Source organism: Salarias fasciatus, chromosome 13 (genome assembly GCF_902148845.1).
Source record: "Salarias fasciatus chromosome 13, fSalaFa1.1, whole genome shotgun sequence".
Taxonomy (NCBI): domain Eukaryota; kingdom Metazoa; phylum Chordata; class Actinopteri; order Blenniiformes; family Blenniidae; genus Salarias; species Salarias fasciatus.
The window spans coordinates 24,905,678-24,927,019 of NC_043757.1; the positions used below are offsets into that span (position 1 = coordinate 24,905,678).

A 21,342-nucleotide genomic window follows, 5' to 3' on the forward strand; every position below is an offset into this window, starting at 1 on the left:
AGGCGGTGGAGGCCTGCAGGCTGTGTGGGTGGAGGATTCTGCAGCTCCTCCACATCCTGCATGCGGTGGAGGCACAACGGCCACAGCTGCTTTTTCATTGTCATCGAAAATCGGATGAGTTTGATCCTTTTTTCAGCTGGAAACCTGTGTCTTGGATGGACAGGAGTTTGTGGACAAATCAACACCGTCGAGTTCTTAGTTATCAGAAATATGAACACGAAGGGCAAATTATTTCTAAACCAAATCTGAACCCTGTCAGACCTGAGCTCTTTTAGTCAGATTCTTAAAGCTCCGTTTGGACATTTAAACTCTGTGTTTTCTTGCATTAAGAAAGGTGGAAATAGATTCTTTTTAGGGCTCTTTGTACTCACACCAGCTCTTAAATCCAGAGCCAGCCCCTTTGATGTCATTTGGGATTATTTACATTATAGCAGGACTCTTCAAACCCACCGTACTATTTCAAATGTTTGCACCACACTCTTTGTAAGTTTCAGGGAAATCAACATCACCAAAGTTAAAGATCATCTATCATCTCCGTTGTTCATCTCTCTGATGACGGCAGGGTGCTGAAGACACACCAGTCACTGATCATTTGAACTGCATGCATCGAAGACTGTGATCGCAGGAACAGGCCACATGGTGGCGCACTCCCCTCGCTGAAAGAGGATATCCGCTCCACTGGACGGAGGCATGGATGGATGAATTATGAACGCTCAAGATTAATTATATAAAAGAAAATTACAGGAAAAACTTTCAAGAAGAAATTATATTCAAAGCTTGGGTTTCATGGAAAGATTGTTTATTTGTTTTCAAGTTAGTATAAAAAAGCTACTTTGAATCAATAATGTATGATACAGTCATTTTGAAGTTTTAGACAATTCAAAAACACATATCTAATGTCAATTTAACTCAGTTTTATCCAAACTATTAGCCTAATCTCACTGTATAAACTATCACAATATAAAAAAAATCCTGTCATTTCCGTTAGTATTTTACTTTTAACCAGATATTTCCAATCAACAAAATTAAATACATTAATATTCTGTAATGTTAATTAAAAATACAGTTTTCCTTCGACTATGCAGAATATTGTCATCTATCTATCTATCTATCTATCTATCTATCTATCTATCTATCTATCTATCTATCTATCTATCTAGGTGAGCATGGACCCGCCCACTTTCCTTTTATGGGCATGAAGAATTGTTTCCGTGCACTAACCAGGCTGAGGCGGTCGGAGGTGGGAAGTGGGAAGTGGGAAGTTGGGGTGGTCACTCACTGTTCGGGAGCTGCGTGACCGCGCGCCCCTGTCCTGCTCTCCCATTGGCTGCCTGGCTCCGTGTGGGCGGGACATGACGCCTCTGACTCAGCTGTCTGTCACCGCCGAGGCGTTCATGGACTGTGGGAATACACGATCACCTCACAGTCGTGTCAGAGTGAGAAACAATAAAGTGAAAAATCATTCATCTGTCCAACTTTTCAACAAGACACGGTCACGGTGACCAATTTAACCCACATGCATGTTTTTTGTGTGAAATACAGAATATTTTAAGAATATTTACCCCCAAATAAACCCGTGATATGAGATTACTTCACTGGTAAAGAGCTGATTGAATATGAATGTGTTTGTTTATGGCACATATTATCCATTTGGATTTTCTGTTGTCATGTTAACATATTACCTTAATATTTATGTACTTTGAATTTATGTTTTTTTTCTTTTCACGAGTTTGACCTCTCCATTGCCATATTACATAAAGTTGTTCATCCTTTTATTGTGTTCCATCTCGATTCTGTGTAAATGTTTTATTATTTTAATATTTTGTCTTGTTTGAATATCTTCTCAAATCTCCATGCATATATTTTTATTGAAATAATCATAACACCTTTAAATATGCATTTTATTATTGTTATTTTACACCTTCATTTTTTCTGTCTCTCTGTTTTTCTTATATCTGAATACATCTTAAGATCTTTAAAGTGTACCATAGAAGGTGTAAATACAGTTTAATTGATGCTCAGACAATAAAAAGGAGGAGGTGTGATGGGGGCGCTGCGCCTTTGGGAGCCGTTTTGTCCCACGACTCGTGAACGCAGCAGCAGCAGCGGCAGCCTGGTCTGTGGCTCCGGAGACGTCGCGCGTGCTCCATCACTGGCATTTCCTCCAGAAAGCCCTCATCGGCCGTCCCGATCCCCCTCAGAGGCGTTCCTCCCACACCTGCAGCTTTCCAGAGGAGCACCGTGCTGGACGGACCTGCCATAGAGGAGGGTGAGTGTCTCCAGCTGCGTCCGCAACTCTCCCGCTGGAGGAGGAGGAGGAGGAGGAGGAGGAGGACGAAGAGGCTTCTGAAGTTACGCTTCCGTGCTCTTCTCCTCGTGCGGTGCATCTGTCCCGTTCTTAAAGCCCGCGCGTGTCCAGAAAGTGGATGTTGAAAGGGAAGCTGTGCGTCCGGTGCGTCAGCTGTGCGCGCAGCGCGGACGTCCCGTTACGCACGGCGGCGGCGCAGCGCGCGAGACCCGACTGCGCCGCAGAGACACGCTTCTCTCGAGCTGACATGTTGTTAGTTAAACTGATGATAAAACCGACAGATGGACGTGATTTTTTTTTGAACAGATTCCCCCCAAAATCTGTAAAATGCAGTTAAATCATGTATAATTCGCTTTTTGTTCAATTCTGACTGCGGCTTAAAGTGGCAAATTATCGGAAAGAACCCAGTCAGTCAAGTCAAAAAGTTAAAATGATGAATTTATGTTGTTTATTGCAGTTTTATTTATCACAGAGCTGTTCGATCAATCTTGTTGAGTTTTCATCCCAGCATGACATTCAGTGATGTGCTGCTGCTGCCCGCATTATATAACCAGCTGTCTTTAAGCTCGATCACACACACACACACACACACACACACACACACACACACACACAAATGCACCCACATGCACACGCTCAGAGAAAGAGACGCCTGATGTGCTGCTGCAGAGCATTGCCCACCTGAGCCTGATGTTGCTGTGTGTGTGTGTGTGTGTGTGTGTGTGTGTGTGTGTGTGTGTGTGTGTGTGTGTGTGTGTGTGTGTGTACACTCAGGCCCTAGTGCCCTGAGATTTCGGGATATATGTTGTTTCAGTCATGCTATAATGGGTGAATGAACAATAAATCACTTGTTTCTTTATGGTTAAATGTGGTTCAGTTCGCTCTAAAAGTGAGTTTTCTTTCTCCTTCTGTAATAATCTCATACTTGACACAACTGGTCACTTTTCTGCAATGGGTTGCAGTGGTCTTGTGGTTGGATTTAAATGTTGTCCACCTCTTTAGGTGGTTGTCTTCTGTTTTTACCTGAACATGCAGCAGATAGCAGGAGTTATAGTGCCCCCTAGTGGTTGTCTTCAGTGTGACAGAAGCACAGTAGAAAGCCACTGGATGAAGCACTGGAGAACCATCATCCAGGAGACCAGTGCTTGGATTCATAATTCGATGCCATGATATTAAATGTACGACTGAAAGTGAGCAGAACTTGCGGCCCATCCGTGGAACGTATGGAGCGTGTCGGACGGGGGACAGGTGCTGCGTCCGGGCCCAGAACCGCTGCTGGTTCCTTCTCCTTTTAATGCGTTTGGCATTCAGTGTGGAGAATCTGACGGCGAGGGGAGGGAGAGGAGGGAGAGCTCTGCGAACTATAAATAGACGGTGGGAGAGTGGCTGTGATGATAGCATCACCACACAATAATCCCTCAGTGAGACCGGCGTTACTCCACTCCACCGCCCCGACCCGGAGCAGGTAGCGACTCCTGGCGCCCGTGCAGTCAGCAGGGTCCTGCGTGTGTGTGTGTGTGTGTGTGTGTGCGCGCGCAGTGTGTGTCAGTCGGACCGAAGGCGGAGGTGCCGGTGGAGGTGCCGGCGGTGTTCCTGCGATGTCGTGGGCTTGGCGCTGCCATTTGTTGAACGCCGTGCCGGACTCTCTCCCAGGCCCCGGAAGCGCGGCTCCGGAGAGGCGTCCGCCGAGGCGCCGGCGGACAGCGCGTTATTGTTCCTGCAGAACGGACAGTTGGCTAGTCCCACTCCGCCTTGGTGTTGCTATAGCGTTGCAAATTGCTATTTTGGGCCCGCGCCGATCGCTCCCATTCATTTTCTTTCGTACAAAGTTTGGTGACTCACAGATGCGAGCGTCTGCGGCTCGTCACGTTCTGCCGCCACGGCCATCAGCAGCGGGACGGGCTGTGCTTCTGTCACAAAGGCAGCGAGAGGTTTCTGAATGTGAAATACTTACGAGGAAAGTCAAATTCATCTGCAAAGTGGCTCAAAACAGGCGTTGAGGAGGCTTCTAATTGATCTCATGTAGGGTTTAGTTTCTATACTCTCTTCTACTTGGTGATTCTGTCGTGTTTGCTAACCTGTTGCTTCAGCCTCAGGCTCAGAGGTTCAGACTCTCCAGGAAGCAGGTTTTCTCCGTCCAGATGAGGCCACGATGCTAACGGATCGGGAATCCTTCGGCAGGTTTCACTGGAGGACGGCTGAATGGCGAAACGCTCCGTCATTAGCGCTGCTCCAGACGGCTAATGCCCCCGTTTCCCTTTAATCAGACGATGAAAATGATTCATGTATTTCACCTTTTATGTCGGAAGCCTTTGTGTGGCTCCGATAATCACCGCCGCTGTTTGTGTCGTGATCCTCGCGGTTATTTCCTTCATCCGCAATTAAGCCCAACATGTTTCTGTTAGCATGACTGACACGCGCCCGATGAGAAACTGATGAGCGACGGGCTAACTCTCCTGGTTTAGCTTTTGCGTTATTGTGTTTTAGCTGTGTGTGTGCTTGTGTGTGTGGCAGCTTCATATTCTCACTGCCTTCACTTGGAGCCCCACCCCTTCAGGCACTGACCTCCTTTTCATTATTCACACAAACAGCACCTTTCTCCCCCCACCTCGCTCCTCTTCCTCTTCTCTCCCGCACGGCGATCGCACGTCTGCGATCTGTGGATTCGGCGTTCGGTTTATCGCCAGCGCTCACGTGCACGGCTGTACCATGTGAAGACCGCCCTTTCTTAATTGCTACCACAGATGAGCGGCTCTGAAGCGAGCAGGTCCCAGGAGAACGGGGGCCGGGAGTCATGACACTCCGGATTCCACCGTCGACGCAAAGAAAAGTGTGTTACGGCCGTGGCGCACAAGGGCAGTAGTGGCGTTTCAGAAAAGTTGCGGTTTTTTTTACATTTTTTAATTATTTTTTTTTTAATGTATTACAGCAGCTGTTCTCCTGCTGGACCGACAGGATCGCTCAGTCATGACCTGAGGAAGGAGTGTGCAGCTCTCAGAGATCCTTAGGAGACAAGACAGAGCAGGCAGAGAGCCTGAGCACATGCACTGTTCATGCAAAATACACACACACACACACACACACACACACACACACACACACACACACACACAGAAGCACACATTCAGAGAGGGATCGGATGTCAGGAAAGCAGCGTTTGCAGAGCAGGCCTCTTAGCAGGAGCCAAAAAACCGAGTATTAATAATGGATGAGGCTGCACTCACATAGATAGATAGATAGATAGATAGATAGATAGATAGATAGATAGATAGATGGCGTTACATCACGTACTGCTGGAATCCCCCCTCCCACACACACTCCTGCTGTAGACTCACATCAGCGGCGTCCTCCTCGCTGCTTGTGTTTTACTGTCCAGAATGTCTCTCTGATTACAGTCAGTTGGTAAGTTGTTATAATTATTACCATCATATAAATATCTTATATTTCAAGTGAATGTACTCATTAATAAATGCCGCTGCTAACAAAGGCCTTCAGATCAACCACCCACGTTATCAAACTGTAAAACTTTTCCCAGCAATTCAAAAACTCTCACTGTTTCTACATGAGCAGGTCGATATTCTGTAGAGTTTAGACTTAAAATACGAAGGAAGGAAATCAGCAGTCTGAATAAATTTGGCTGTTTCATCCAGGATGTGTAATGGTTCGATCCATCTATTCTGAACACGCCTCCCGCTGTGAAATATGCTGAGTTTCATTGTACAAATCACCGAATTGTCTCCGCTTTTCATTCCTCATGGCTTACACTGGGCCCAGTAAAGTAAATGAGGTGATTCCTGTCCCATATAAGCACAAACTATGAGTTTTAGTTTTCCAGACTCCATGTTTGTATTTTACTCAACGGCAACGGGAATTATTCAACCAACGTCGTGGATCCTGATGTTTTAAGGGCAACTAAGTTGAGAGAAGAATGTCTGGAGTAATTTGAATAATTATTATTTCACAGAGCTCTGGGATCCAGCCGTCTGTGCTCAGTCATTCTGGAGTGGTTAATAAACTATAAAGCTCATAAAGCACAGCCCACTAACCGTTACCGATAGCAGGCCAGTCGACGCCCCCTAGTGGATGAAGTAGGAAAGTCTCTGCCGTTTACAGCACAGTGAAAATATACGGCAAATTAGCGAGGTTACTTCACATTTGAAACGGTTCATTCTTGTTTTAACCTAAAACTTGTTGTTCTTGAATATGAACCAACATGGTCTTTCACGTTATTCTGAAACATATTCATGATTTCATTCAGTCCAGACCGAACCCTGTCAGGTTCACCGTTTCGTGTGCCCGACTCGAGGAGTCCCTGTTGGGTCCGTGCGGACGGAGACACTGAGAGTTTCCTGAGACACTGACACGGCGCTGCCTGTTGAAATAGCAAACACTGAAAGTGGATCCTAATGATTTACATGCTTTATGTAAGAGTCTATATTCAGGACAGCCTGCCTTCCTCCAGCTTGCACTGCGCCGCATACAAAACAGTGGGGCGATTGTGGCGCGGCGTGGCGTACGAGGCCGGGGAGCGCACGGCGGGAACAGCCGGCCGTGGCCAGTGAGCGAGGCGGCGTTAGCGGGCCAGCCCCGATAGCGGCGTATTTGGCCGGCAGCCGCTGGATGATTACGGCCTAATGATTATATACTTTGTTATACGGTGCTGTGTCAGCTTGGCAGCCGGTCGGGAGGCTGATATCTGTGTCAGTGGTGCAGAGTAGCATTTGGGGAGATTATTGTTTGGGTGCCTGGCTGAATGATGATGTGTGCCATCGCCGTAATTTGGGCTTAGCGTGGAAGCGTGCGCGCACGGACCGGAGAACTCGCAGAACCCACATAAAACAGGTGAACTGGGACAGAATCCATACTATGCCGTCTGTGAAGGTGATGGAGTGATTCTCCACGAGCCAGATGGCTCCGTTTCAAGAGGGAAGGCGTGATTTTAAAGATTGGTCTCAAGCTAAGTGAGAAAATAAAGATCAGTTGTAGACGGAGCCTCCCACTGCGCTTCACAGAGCTCGTAGTACGGCGAACGCTTGTGCCCAAAGGCGAGAGGATCGGTCTTGGGATGTGGAGTTCACGTTAACCTTTAACGTGGCTGCGCTCTGCATCCAGGAGCTGATAACTCAACAGAAAAGCATCAGAGCATCAACACAAGTATTTAAATGTTCCTTTGAGGTTCTCTGTAATTCACATGCAGCCAGACGTTACGACAGCATGGCCCGGTTTTCATATCGCAGTGAAACTGTTTCCTTTATGAACATGAGTTCATCCACATCTTGGCTTATACACTTTGTCATTTGTCCACACATATTTGTTGTCCTTTGTCCTCAAATGAACAAAAACACAGCTGGGAAATGGGATTTCCTAACTCTTAACTGTCTCTTCAGGATTTAGGTACATTTTGCATCATTTACCTGAACAGGCAGCCAGTCATGAGCATGATGCTGCCATCGCCGTGCTTTGAAGGTGGTTGGAAGGGAATTTTCCTTTTTTCACAGATTTGAATATTCCTTCTGAATTGACACCGTGAGAAGTGTGTTTCATTCATGTCTGTTTTTTTTTTTTTTTCATTATTCTGTGGATTAAATCATTGAGATCAGGCCTGAAAGAGCTAGAGCCATATGAAATCCGTGTTAACGGAATCGCGGACGGAATCGCGGAAATGACCAATAAAAACGGAATTGGAATAAAACGCGGAATATTGCGGAATTCGTCCTAATCTGGTCTGGAACCTTATAGTGCAAAGCAAACATGCCGGGGGACCGCCCGAGCTGCTGCAATGTGTACGTTACTTCCACAGCGCTGCTAACATGCTAAAGCTGCGTTCACAACGCCAAATGCTTTCCGCGATTTTGCGTCAAAATACAATTGAAAACAAATGTGAACGCGCGTTCCAGCCACGACGAGACGCGATGCAACAACACGATGTCCAAGCGAGCTGCTCCCTCCCCTCTCACACATTCAAAAAAGTTATGAAACTCCACGCTAAGCGCTAAATACAGAGCAGAACAGTACACGGACTTTTATGCCTCAGGGGAAAAGCTTTTTTGTAAATACTGTCAACGTACCGTGGACTGGACTCGCAAAGACGCATGCGACTAATTAAAAAGTATTTCTTTGTTGCAGGACTTTAAACATTAAATGGACTGTTATATCCTATTAAATTGTGGACATTTATTCATTTCCACTTACCAGACACCTTTTTTATGGTAAAAATGAGCATAAAAAACAAAATACCAAATTCAGAAATATTAAATTGGAAAAAACGGAATTGGGGAAAAAATAAAACGGATTTCATATACCTCTAAAAAAACCTCACCTGACTCCGGCGTCTCTTCAGAGCTCTTCGGGGACCGAACGTCTTCGGTTTGATGAACGTGAACTGAGGTGACGATGGAAGTTAGTGCAACATTGCAGGGATGGCTGTGAGTTTTCATGACTCGTGGCTCTTAGGTGGATGTTTCTGTTCAATAATTCATTCAGAGGAAAGCCAGCGCATCGCTCTGCTGTGTACAGCGTGTGTGTGCATGCATGTGTGTGTGCGTGCGTGCGTGTAATTAGGTGTATCAGCGTTGTATTGTGTTTCCTTGTGTTCACTGGGACTGCTACTGGAGGTGATATCCGGTGTGAGGTCTTTGGTTCACGCTGGTTTTTCTTTTCTCGAGGCTTCTCAGGACGGATCCACACCTGGATTCACTTTAAACTAACGCTGATTGTCGATCAGGTGGACAGAACTGGAGCCTGCGTGCGCCAAGCTGCATTTCCTCAGTATGGACTGGATTTATTTTGGATCATATTCTTGCAGTTTTCCATTCTAGAAACACACTCTCAGCTTTTCCATGTTGTGTTGCTTCCCCCGAAAAAAGAAAGAAAAGAAAAGGAAAAAATCTCACTTCATTTCATTTCCCTGGTATTTGTTTGCTTGAGCAGTTTGGGCTGAAAAAGCTTGGAAGCTATAGCTTTTTTTTTTCTTTTTTTTTTTTTTCGTGCTGGTTTGGTTTGGATGAGAACCTTCTGTGCCAAAAGGAGAAAGTTAAACAAAATATTTGGTAGCCCGGTTTGTTTTTCTGCCCCTGCAGCCGCTGCCTCGCTCTGTCTGCCTTCCCTCCTATTTCAGAGAGATGCCTTTTATTTAGTTGTGCAATCGCGGCTCCATTTTAGTCTTTCTGCTTGAGCTGTCTGCTAAAACGAGCTGCCGTGGAGCTCGGTGTTTGTGTGCTCAGGCCGGGGGAAAAAAAACAAAACAAAAGAGAAGCGCAACATCCAGAAATAACAAGAATTCACTGTACGTTGACATCCATGTATCATTAAGATACCTGTGGTTGATATTTCTATACTCGTGTTATAATAAATTTAATCTAAATCGTCTTGTTTTGTGAGGGTCTCTGGGAAAGAAATGACTTTACGTACTTTTCATGGTTCCAGGTTTTGTCAAGTGAAAATGAAACGATAGACTGAGCCCCTAAAAATACACATAAAATTGGCGAATGAAGCTAAAATAACTAAAAACGGGTCATAAAAAAATAAAAATAAAAAACCTGCTTAAAGCTACTAGAACAACTACATAAAAAGGCAAATGTTTAAAATATAGTCATGAAACAACAGACATGGTATCTTTGAACAAACAGACGTTTCTTTCAATAAGTCGCCATGCAAACGTTAACTTCTCCTGAAACGTAAATGCAAAAACTAGTCGTCTTACCTGATTTCACACGCAGCGTCTCTAACTTGGTCAGCTGGAAAATAAATTCTAACCAGCAGACCTGAAGTCAACAGTAGCCACGTTTACATGGGGCCCGATAATCCGCTTGCAGGGTGGAGCGGATTGTAAACGCGTCATGTAAACGCCCGAGCGGATCCGCTTCACTCGGAGCGGATTTTATGTGAGATCTGATTGTAGGAGGTGGTGGTGTACGCCGGATCGATAATCCGCTCCGAGTCTCATATATACGGTCCTTGACAGCGAAGCAGATTAAACGAGGGATTATTTATTCTGCGCATGCGTCCCCTGGTACGTAGTGAGGTGATGATGTGCGCAGTAAACAGGAAGCAGGAAAGTCAAAAACAAGCAGAACTCGACGGTGGTTAAAGGAATAATCTTACGATTTTGGACCCACGCCCTTTCCCTATCATTGACAAAGTGAGACAAGCTCAAAAATACCTTTTTTGTGTCTGTGCGTCCAGTGGCTGGCTCCCAGCTGTTAAAACATCACAATGCACCTCCGAGGCATGATGTTTTTCCTTTCACCAAAAAAGTGACTGGTTTACAAAACTCACAGGGCGCACTTTTATACACTTCTACTCCTTCCGGCTGCTACTGCTGTGCACCGGTATATATCCTTCCACCGAGCACTGCGCATGCGCAGGTCTGTGTGTTTCAAAACATTATTTTAACGGGTTGAAAGGAAAACAAGCCTTTTAAAATAATTATAACCATTTGGATTTACTTCACGTGCTAATACGCCGTCCCCTGGACCACTGGAAGGAGTTTTTTGTCCACTTTCATCAGTCTGGCTATGCCTCCTATTGACCTCCACTAATTGAGCTAAGCTAACTATGATGCTAACAGCTGGGACCCAGCCACTGGACGCAGAGACACAAAAAAGGTATCTTTGAGCTTGTCTCACTTTGTCAATGATAGGGAAACGGTGTGGGTCCAAAATCGTCAGATTATTCCTTTAAGAAACACTTTTTTAGTAAAAATTCTGAGAGAACAAATCCTGGAGAGGCGAGATGACCGCAAATCGCAAAACAGCTAGTTGTTCAAAGAACTCCGAGGCAGACTACTAGCAGATCGAACAGCCGGTGTTATGGATTGACTGGTTCCCATATTAATGAGTGACCGTGGAATTCTTGTAAGAGCAGATGTTAAAGCAAGACTCATGAAAGACTCTACACTTATAAATTTACAGTAATTGTAGATAACGACGTTCACTAGAATGTCTACAAGTTTCAGTCAGTATTTCAACATCTGTTGGTCACAAGTTAACTCAGACGCCAGTTAATTCTACACATCGGCAGGTTGAGTCCCGGTGCTCTACACCAGGATGTGCCGGGCAGGGCTGGACTCCGGCCGGAGCAGCGCCCGCTCCTTGAGCAGCGTCTCATGAAGATGTTGGAACATTTTTTGAGCAGAGATCCAGCATACATGATGACCCAGACACATGCTGCTGACGCTGTCTTCTTCTTCTGTGTAACGACAAACTGAATATTCCACCAGTGACCTATTCCTTTCTGTGCACGCCTTCATAAAGTAGTGACTAAGAAGTTCCTGCAGGTTGTTTCAAACCTCCCGACACGATACGACTCTCAGAGTGACGACTTTCAGACAAGACGAACGGCAGCACGGGTCGGTTTATCAGCGCCGGCGCGCCGTATCAGCTGACTCGCTGCGACCTTGGATGGATTCGTTTTGTACGTAACCTCGAAGACCAAACAAAAAAGGAAAGGTGTAAGAACTGCGACTGGTTCGTCGGTTGCTGGTTGAAATCCCGATGGACTCTGGGTGCTGAAGAGCACCTTGAGCTTCAGGTGGATGAAGAGGTGTAGGAAGAGGAGGGAGGCTGCGTGTGTCTGAGGCGGTGCCGCGCTGCAGCCGAGCTGGGTCTGGCGGTTCCTCCGGGTTTCAGCGGCAGCACAAGCGCCGCATTGAACCGTGCGCATTGTGTGTCCTTTTTTTCAGGACCAACACATGTTCATCTGTTTTTTTTTTTCCCCCCCGAAATATGTCTTTTTGTGCGTGTGTGTGTTCTCAGAGCGGCGTGTGGACAAAGGGCCGGGTGTCTGGAGAGGGTGCTGGCCCGGGGGGGGGGGGGGGGGGGGGGAGTCTGCAGGGGACGGCTGGCCGGCTGGCTGCCTGTTTATGGATGTGAGTTTGGGAGGGCAAAGGTGGGGGAACGTGTGTGTGTGTGTGTGTGTGTGTGTGTGTGTGTGTGTGTGTGTGTGTGTGTGTGTGTGTGCGTGTGCGTGCATACATCTGCATATCTGTCTGCGTGTGTCTAGGAACACGCATACACTCATCTGCTGGTGAACCTGTGCGTGTGTGCGTGCGTGTGTGTGTGTGTGTGTGTGTGTGTGTGTGTGTGTGTGTGTGTGTGTGTGTGTGTGTGTGTGTGTGTGTGTGTGCGTGTGTGTTGCCTGCCTGTTTGAAGGCTTGTGTGTGAGTGTGTGTGTGTTCTTTTGTTTTGCTCTGGGTTGCTGGGTGATGGGACCAGCTGGGAGGGCTGAAGCCATTCACTTCCCTTCTGCTACCCTGAAGGCAGCCAGCAGGGAGGGAGGGCGAGAGAGAGAGAAGAGAGAGAGAGAGAGAGAGAGGGAGAGAGAGAGAGGGGGTCGAAAGAATGAAATGAAGAAGAAAAATCTGTGTGTGTGTGTGTGTGTGTGTGTGTGTGTGTGTGTGTGTGTGTGCTGTGAGGGTATCCACAGTAGAAAGGAGAGTTATGAAATAGGGCGAGCACAAATCAGATAAAATGAGAAAAAGAGCAAAAGTGGAAGTTTTGAACGCAGCTCGTCGTGAATGAAGAGATTCATGAAGGAAAGTTGGGGGGGCGAGAGAGGGAGGGAAGGAGGGAGGGAGGGAGGGAGGGAGGGAAAGTGTGTCAAGCCTGAATCGTGATAGAGCAGCGGCGCTGACTCAGCCAGTCTGGTCTGGTGTGGGAGGCTCAGCAGCCAGGGAAGAAGCAATAGACTGCTGCTGCGTGAGGATTACTACGTTCACGTTTCAAGAATTGTTCGGGGGGGAGGCATCACTTCCCATCTCTTGCACTGGACTAATGTTTGCTTTTGTTTTTCAAGTTGAGTGATTTAAAAACCAGATTCTCACGGAGGACAGTTTCACTTCATCACAGGATTTGACTTTTTTGAAAAATTTGAAAATTTGAAAATTCTGAAATTTCACCAGTTATTTAATATAGAAACGTTGTTGTGAATAACATCAGTGTTATTTTCAGTTAGCAGTGAGCGAACACGGCTTAATCACAAAAGCAATGAATGATGCTAAATGAAAAAGGTTGTAGGTTCAGAGCTTAGGATGCCTTCCACTGCAGCTCATGCAGACACACAGGAACAAGCCTAATTGGACAATACTATTTAAGTCAGTGCAGGAGTTACTTTCATCAGTAACTAATGCCTTTTCCCGGGGCGGTGGTTAGCATAGTGGGTCCATTCACAGCCTGTTTTCAGTGAACCTGGCGCCTCGTGGCTGAGCGCTACGCTGGGTTTGTAGCAGAGTGCAGCCGCTGCGTGGGCCGGGCCGCAGACGCACGTCTCTCGCGGCCGTCCCGCTCAGGTAGGCGTCGTGACTCAGGCCTCATAACTCAGCATGTGTCATAGACACTTTGAACCCCCCCTTCCTGTGAGTTTAGCTGTGCTCGGTTGTCTTTTACTCTTCCAGTATGACTGCTGACTCCGGGTGGGTGGAGCATGAAACTGTGAGTCACGGATGCTCTTCCTGTTTGGCCCCAAAATGAAGAAACTTCCTTCCAGACATGAATGCAACAGAGGAGAAGGATGAGAGTTTCATTTAGAAAAGTTGGGCACTTGATGAATGCAGCATCGGTTTTCAGTCTGAGAAGCAAAACTTTTGTTTTGCGGACAAAATTTTATTCGATGGAAAACTTCAAAAACGGCTCTTTTGATCATAACGTTTTCAGACTCTTCTGAAAGGTGTCCATCGACTCACAGCACCCACCGAATAGCCGCCCTCGTCCTACTTTTGGGTCGCCACCCATCGGTTGACACTCGCTGGTTCAGGGGAAACAGAAAGTGTGAATTCTGACCTTTAACTTCCAGCTGGCAGCTTCCGGTGTTGCTCTTGTGAGTTTGAAGAAAAAAAGCAGAGACGAGAAGCTGTGAGGATGTCGAGGCTGCAAGATATTCAGGAGTCAAGAAAGAGAAGCGAGAGGGAGAGAGAGAGAGAGGGGGACACTCTCCCTCTCTCTCTCCCTCTCTCTCTCTGGAGCTGCTTCCTTGTGTGCCGTGACTGGCCGGCCGGCTCTCTTTCTGTGGAAGATTAATGACCTTCCTGTTTTTCTGCTACAGTATCTCCCTCTCTGCAGAGTTTGCACTGCAGTTGGTTTTGACTCCGAGTGCATGTTTGAAACGAAAACCCGCCGCAGAAACCCATTGTTGGAGCGAGGGAGATCTCCCAGATATGCACGGAGGAGAAACGATACAACAACAAACACTCCTGTTGTTGTCGATGCGACTGCGGACCCGTTAATACGCCTGTTCACTCCAGCGCTTCAGAAAAGTTGCTCTTCCTTCCACGGAGAGCGATTGTTTTCGGTGGCTCTATGAGCGCCGCTGTGGTCTGAGCGGGTCCGGATCCCGGCGGTCCTGCAGCCTTCAGAGAGCCGGGCCGACCTGCGACCCAGTCCTCACCGTCAGTGTGTTGTTGTTGAAGTGGACAGAGGTATCTGTGTCCCGTAATGCTGAGCTGTTCCACTGGAATGTGTCACACTCACCAGTTTGCTATGGATGGTACACACACACACACACACACACACACACACACACACACACACACACACAGTTAAAAGGAAGGGTGAGCCTTTTTCACATCGCTCCCAGCTAAAACACACAACGGGTCTCTGTGCTGGAAGTCTGGGACGGCGATCACGGCGTCTCGCAGGGTTTCCACTGGCTCAGCTGATCTGCACAACGTCCCGCGTACACTTTTCCAACTTTCACTACAGATCACACCCGTCTGTGTGTGCGCACGCGCGTGCGTGCGTGTGTGTGTGTGTGTGCAGTTCTGAACTGCACTCGTGAACAGAAAGAAACGGAATGAAAGCGAGAAAGAAACAACCCGTTTTCCTGTAAGTCACCTGACACTGAAGGCGTCGCAGCAGCGGTGAACAAACACACCTCCTCCTCCTCCCTCTCTCCTCCCTCCTCCCTCCCTCTACACCTCCCTCCTCCTCCCTCCCGTCTTGTTTTCAGTCAAGGCTTCTCACAAGATGAGAAGTTTTGTTTGGAGTGCCCTCTCCGGTTGCTATTTTTAGAGCGATGTGCCTAAATTCTTCACTTCACACGCCGCTCAGAAACCCTTCAGCGGCGGCGTTTTATTCAGGGATGAGACAGGTGTTGTTCTCCTTTCTTCGCTTTTTAACAATAAAAGGAAAAAAAAAGCTGTAAAAGTGTGTGTTAGTCGACTCACAGAAGCTCATCCTTCCCCCAGCTCGGTGCTTATAGAGAAGGAAATCATACAGTTTTGATGATTTTCATCTGTGATATTCTGTCTTCCTTCCTCTGTGATGCCAGAGTCAGAAAATGACTCATTTCAGTCGTTAATAATTAAGATACATGTTTAAGATGTTGTTGAATATTCCGAAAAAAGCTGAAGAGTTTAATCATATTTTACTCAAGCAGGAAAAAAAACTTCATTTGCAGAGGACTATTCCCTCCAGTTGATGCTGAGATGCACCGCTGCCACTTTTTGAAGGACCAACACGAACATTTAGCTGCTTGCCGTTCTTATTTAAATGAAATAAAGCCTAATTCATACACAAACGATATGTTGGCAAGACCCACCTCGGTCCAGATGTGTGGAGGTGTCCACATGTGCCACTTTCGACCTCTTGGTCACACTTACTTACTTACTTACTTGGCCTTTAAACCCCTAGAGGGGCATAGGCCATCCACAACAGTCCGCCAGCGTCCACGGTCCTGGGCGATTCGCTCCAACTCCCTCCAGGTGTAGCCGGTCTGCTTGGCGTCCGCCTCCAGGTCTCTTCTCCAGGTGTTCTTTGGTTGGCCTCTCTTTCTCTTCCCCTGAGGATTCTAGGTCAAGGCCTGTCGTGTAATGTTTGTTGATGGTTTCCTCAGGGTAGGCCCTATCCATTGCCATCTTCTCCTCCTGATCTCTTCTTCTGCTGGCACTTGGTTGGTTCTTTCCCAGAGATCTGCATTACTGAGGGTATTTGGCCAGTGGATCTTTAGAATTCTTCGCAGGCATGAATTGATGAAGGTCTGGACTCTTTTGATGGTGGTCTTTGTTGTTCTCCACGTCTCTGCTCCATATAGAAGGACTGATTTGACGTTGGAGTTGAACAGACAGATTTTGATGCGAGATGTTATAAGGTTGGATTGCCAGATGTTCTTTAGCGCTATGAACGTTGTTCTTGCCTTCCCGATGCGGGCCTTGACATCTGCATCTGTTCCTCCCTGCTGGTTAATAACGCTTCCAAGGTAGGTGAACGTGTCGACCTCATCCATGTTGTTATCTCCCAATCTTGGTCTTGGTCACACAGTGTGTGACAAATAGTGTTCACTTCTTTCTTCTGATAACAAACAATACAATCCAAGACTCCTTTTTTGTATTCTTACGTGAGGTTGTCACATGGACATGAAATTTACAGTTTGACGTGGACCCACAGTGTTTCTATAATTGTTCCGATCAGCCTGAAGCAGTCCAGATATCAGGATGAATGAGTGAGTCACCGATGAGCCCGGGTCTTCATCGTGTTGCATCAACAGTGTCGTTCCAGCGTGATCGGCTCAGAAATACACACTTTGTCATCTTGACTGACGTAATAAGGTCACAAGACAGCAGCCAGTGTCACGGCCTCCTGACGGTTGCTTTGTCGTCGTGTAACTACAGCGGTTATTTATTAGTTCGTGCTTGTTTTCATGCATGGAACTGCAGCAGTTTGGCTGACTCTATTGAGAGAACTCAACGTACCTTAACTGGGTTACCCAGTTCATGAATCACATAATGAACAATCACATGCATTTTTTTTAATTAACCGAGAGTATCAGTGATACTTTAATCATGATTAGCATGTAGCATCACTGGTGTGTGAGCCCTGAAGCTCTTTAGCATGTAGCATGTAGCATGTAGCATGTGGCTCGCACTAAATCCTCCTGACCCACTAATGATGATTTTGTTCTGGCTCTGCTGGTCTGAATGTCTCTGCTGATTGGGTTGCTGGTTCCTTTACGGACCTCTTGATATTTCTGCAGAACCTAATCGTCTCTGATAGCAGCGGCGCCGGACGTGTTCTGGTGATGAAGCAAACTGCTGGACTCCAGACGAATCCTGCAGGTTCAGTGTTAACCTGCAGATGAAAGCAGCTCCACTGTGTTTAAGGAAGCAGATCTGATTTTTTTTAAATGGCGGCTCGGTGGGAGGCCCACGCTTACTTCCCCCTTTTTGAAGTGTGCGTGTGAGTTGGTTCACTCAGCCGGCGTTTGAAGTCTGGACGCGGCGAGGAGAGGGGAAGAGATGCGAGCGGAGAGATTCCGGCGGGCCGCCGCTTCCGCGTCCGGCCGCCGGTCGCGGCGGCGTGGGCGTCTGGCAGAGAGGAGCGGCGCTGCTAATTGTGGACGCGTCGTCCTATCAGGGAGAGGCCGTCCTGTGTGGGTGTGTGTGACGGAGGCAACAGCTGTGAGCGGGGCGGAGGTGGAGGGGGGGTGATGGACACTGAAAGAGACTGGTAAAGCGACAATGGGAGAGAATTAGAGGAGGGAGAGACAAAGAGAGAGAGAGAGAGAGAGAGAGAGGGAGAGAATGGGAAAGAAAGCAGATGGATGTTGCCCCCCCCCCCCCCCCCCCCCCCCTGCTCCCCACTCCTTCCTTCTCTCCATGTACGGCCTGCGAGCCACACCCATGTCTTGTGGCGGTAATGATATTCACTTCCCTCACACCCTCCACTCGTCTGCACAGCTGCTTTCTGCTCGTCCCTCGCTTCGAATCGCGACACTCTGTAGCTCGCCTGATTCAGAACGTTCAAAGCTGAACGACTGGAAGTGAAATCGCCCCCGTGATGGAGCGTTGACCCTCCAACTCTGGGGGTGATAACCAACGCAGTGCTCGTTAAAGCGTCGCAGACCGGCTCAGCATTTCCCCCAGAACCTTCAGAAGCGCCTGCGGGGTGGAGCCTCCTCTGTGTGGAGTTTGCATGTTCTAGATGTGACTTTGTGAACCGGTGCGCTCTGGAAACTTGAAGGTGGTTTTTAGCTCAAACCGTCTGTCCGTTTGATGCTGCGTTCACATCCATTTTCAGTGATCCAGTCTGGAAATTCAGAGGATTTCTTTGAATGTGTTTGGATGTTCTGTTCAGTAACCACACTGTCTGCTTCTGACTGAAAGTCACTGACTACGTTTACATGCAGCTAATATTCGGGTTCAGGTCAATATCTGGGTTTCTGAAACATTAGGAAAACCCCGTTTCCATGCTTTAACAGACAGAGTTCCCCCGTTTACAAGTCAGCGCATTCAATCAGGATATCCCTTTCCAAACCACGGCGCACGTCATGCTGTTCTCAAAACAAAACAGCTCTGACCGGAGCGGCTTTGTGTTGCCAGATTGGGTGGGGATTCCGCCAAAGCGAGCTTCTTTTTTGAACACGTTGGATGGGTTGATGAAATAATTATGTGTTTATGACGTGTTTTTTATCATACAAATTCGGTTTTAACGTGCATTTTCAACCGAGATGGAGGTTTGGGCTGCTTTCTACGAGTTTCAGATTTTTTTACGGCCTAGATCGACAGATCTGGCAACCTCCTCCACTGGACTGCAGAGGCAGTGCTGCGGTGACTCCGTTCTGCAGACGGAACGCAGACAGAATCGCCAAATTTCAGAAGGAAGCATGTGCGATGTGCGCGCTCAGAATAACAGTTCGTATCGTGCATTGCGGAAGCCTCACACGGACAAAAGTGTGGTGAGTTTCGCGCCTACTCTTTGCTGGACTCAAAAGACCATGATTCATTGCGGATGGAGCATGCGCAGAACCAAAAACAATGTCCCGTTACTCGATATCTGTTTACACGGCGGCACTTTCGAGTTTGAAAAGGAGTAACCCAGCGATCTTTATCGGGTTTTACAAATCTCGAAAATGAGCTTTTCCGGGTTTTGGCGGCTGTTTACATGGCCACGCGCTACTGGATTATTGCCAACATTCGAGTTTGAAAAGGGTTTGAAAAGGGTTTGAAAAGGGTTATTGGCTGCATGTAAACGTACTGAATGAATTTAAAGCGCTCAATATTTTCTTGATTTTAGTCGTGGTTTGTCAGTAAGTAGTGACGGTTGAAGATCAACCAGTTTAGAATCACTGCCAAGACCAACTCTAGAGCTGATTTAGACCTCAACGCCTACCCACTTTAGATGTGATTTAGACCTGATTTGAACCTTAACACATAGTTAGACCTACTTTAGACCTGATTTAGACCTTATTTAGACCTTAATACCAATGGTAGACCAACTTTAGATCTGATTTAGATCTTATTTAGATGTTGAAGTCTATTTTAGACCTATTTTAGATCTGATTTAGAAGTTTACAACTACTTGACATCTTAGCACCTACGTTAGGCCTACTTTTGACTTGTTTAAACCTATTTTCTTCCATAACACCAACTTTAAACCTGATTCAAACCTACATTAGTCCTGCTTTAGACCCGCTTAGACTTTAAGATCTCCTTTGACCTACTTTGACCTACTTCAGACTTGATTTAGACTGTTATACCTCCTTAAGACCTGCTTTAGATCTGCTTTAGACCCTGGAAACACTGCTGCTGCTGCTGCTGCTGCTGCTCATGGGCACCAAGGCCGTAGAAAATAGTTCTTCTGCACACGCCTGAGCAGATAGACACTAACAACAACGTCTGCCTCCAGAGTGTCATGACACCCGGTCCATGTTCTCCTGGGACTTGGCAGTTTCATGGTTCAGTCCAGCTTCCTCGTCTGTCCGTACGAATGTCCCTGTACTGCCAGTGTTAGTATTTACAGCGTATTCTTCTCTGCATGCATGCTTGCATCATTTCATTACAAAAACTGTATCAGGTTTTCATCCATTTGCATATGCGCAACCATTTTGCAGATCATCTCCTGGGTCCTGCAGATCAAAAAAGATTTAAGGTCCCTTGAAATTGCACACACTTAATAAAAAGGAACCCACAAGGTCCTTTGAATTATTGAAAACTTCCTGCACTTCACAAACGCCACGACTGAAACGGGAAGCGATGGCTGCTGCACCAGAGTTTAATAAACCCTTTTGATTTAGCAAACTGTTACGGCAGTGAGTAACAATTTGACAAATATGGATCCATTCAGCGCTCACGTAAACAAAGCCGCTGAGCAACCGGCACACATGAGCAACAGTCGACCGCTTTCCGCCCGCGTTAATTCATAGACGTTTGAATGTAAGCGCTCGACGGACGGAGTGATGGATGACGGCAACATGTAGCTTCATGCAGCTCTAAGCTGATGAGTGGGACAAGTGAACACATCGTGAGTCACACTCACACACACACACACACACACACACACACACACACACACACACACACTCACACAGAGGCAACCTGATACGTAGACCAAGACAAAGGCATCGTGGACGTTCAGCAGGTTTCACATGTGCTCTTTTATAGAGAATATCAGTCTTTCAGATCAGTCGTTGAGGTGTTTATGGTCCCAGAATTCCTGTCAAGCCCATTGATTTGACATGAGAGCCTGAATGAAGGGACTGCATGGCAGGAAAGCACCGAGTCGGAGAGAGAGAGCCAGAGACAGAAAAATAAAGCAAAGGAGAGGCAGATTTTTCACGGCGAACGGGGGGGAAGAAAGAGCGAGGGAGAAATAAATAAAGATAGATGGAGTGAGGTGGGAGGGGTGCTGTGGGTGCAGCTCTCCAGTTGGTGTTGCTATGGCCCTGCCCTCCCTGCTCACTGAGCCATTTCCTGTTTTTGACCTGAAATCTTTATTTAGAGCCATCCCTCCTCTCTGCTCGGCATTCATGAGTCAACTCAGGAGTCCAGAGAGATGAACGCAGGGCTGAAATCAGATCTCCATTCACCGCGGCGGCTACGCTGCGCGCGCACGCACGCTCACGTGCACGGCCGTCCCGCCCGTGCGCCACGCTGCAGCCGCCGCTTTCATTCAGCCCCAACTGTTCCCGTGATGCCGGTAGATTGAGATCCACTCCTGCCATTGAGATCCACTCCTGCCTGCACGCCGCCGCCGCCGCCTCTGCTGGGAGGTCAGTCGGCTGCAGCTGCTGGTTCGAGTCCCGGGAGCAACATGAGTCTGCCCCAC

The 21,342-nt window shown here is 47.3% G+C and overlaps 1 protein-coding gene across 1 annotated transcript in view; it reads left to right on the forward strand.

Moving 5' to 3' along the window:
* The first annotated feature begins 2,168 nt into the window (after positions 1 to 2,168).
* sertad2b (SERTA domain containing 2b) overlaps positions 2,169 to 21,342 on the forward strand; it is a 37,308-nt gene continuing 18,134 nt past the window's right edge. Inside the window, exon 1 of the mRNA XM_030107231.1 lies at positions 2,169 to 2,269. The gene's annotated coding sequence lies outside the window, so the exon portion shown is untranslated. The remainder of the gene's footprint in view (positions 2,270 to 21,342) is intronic.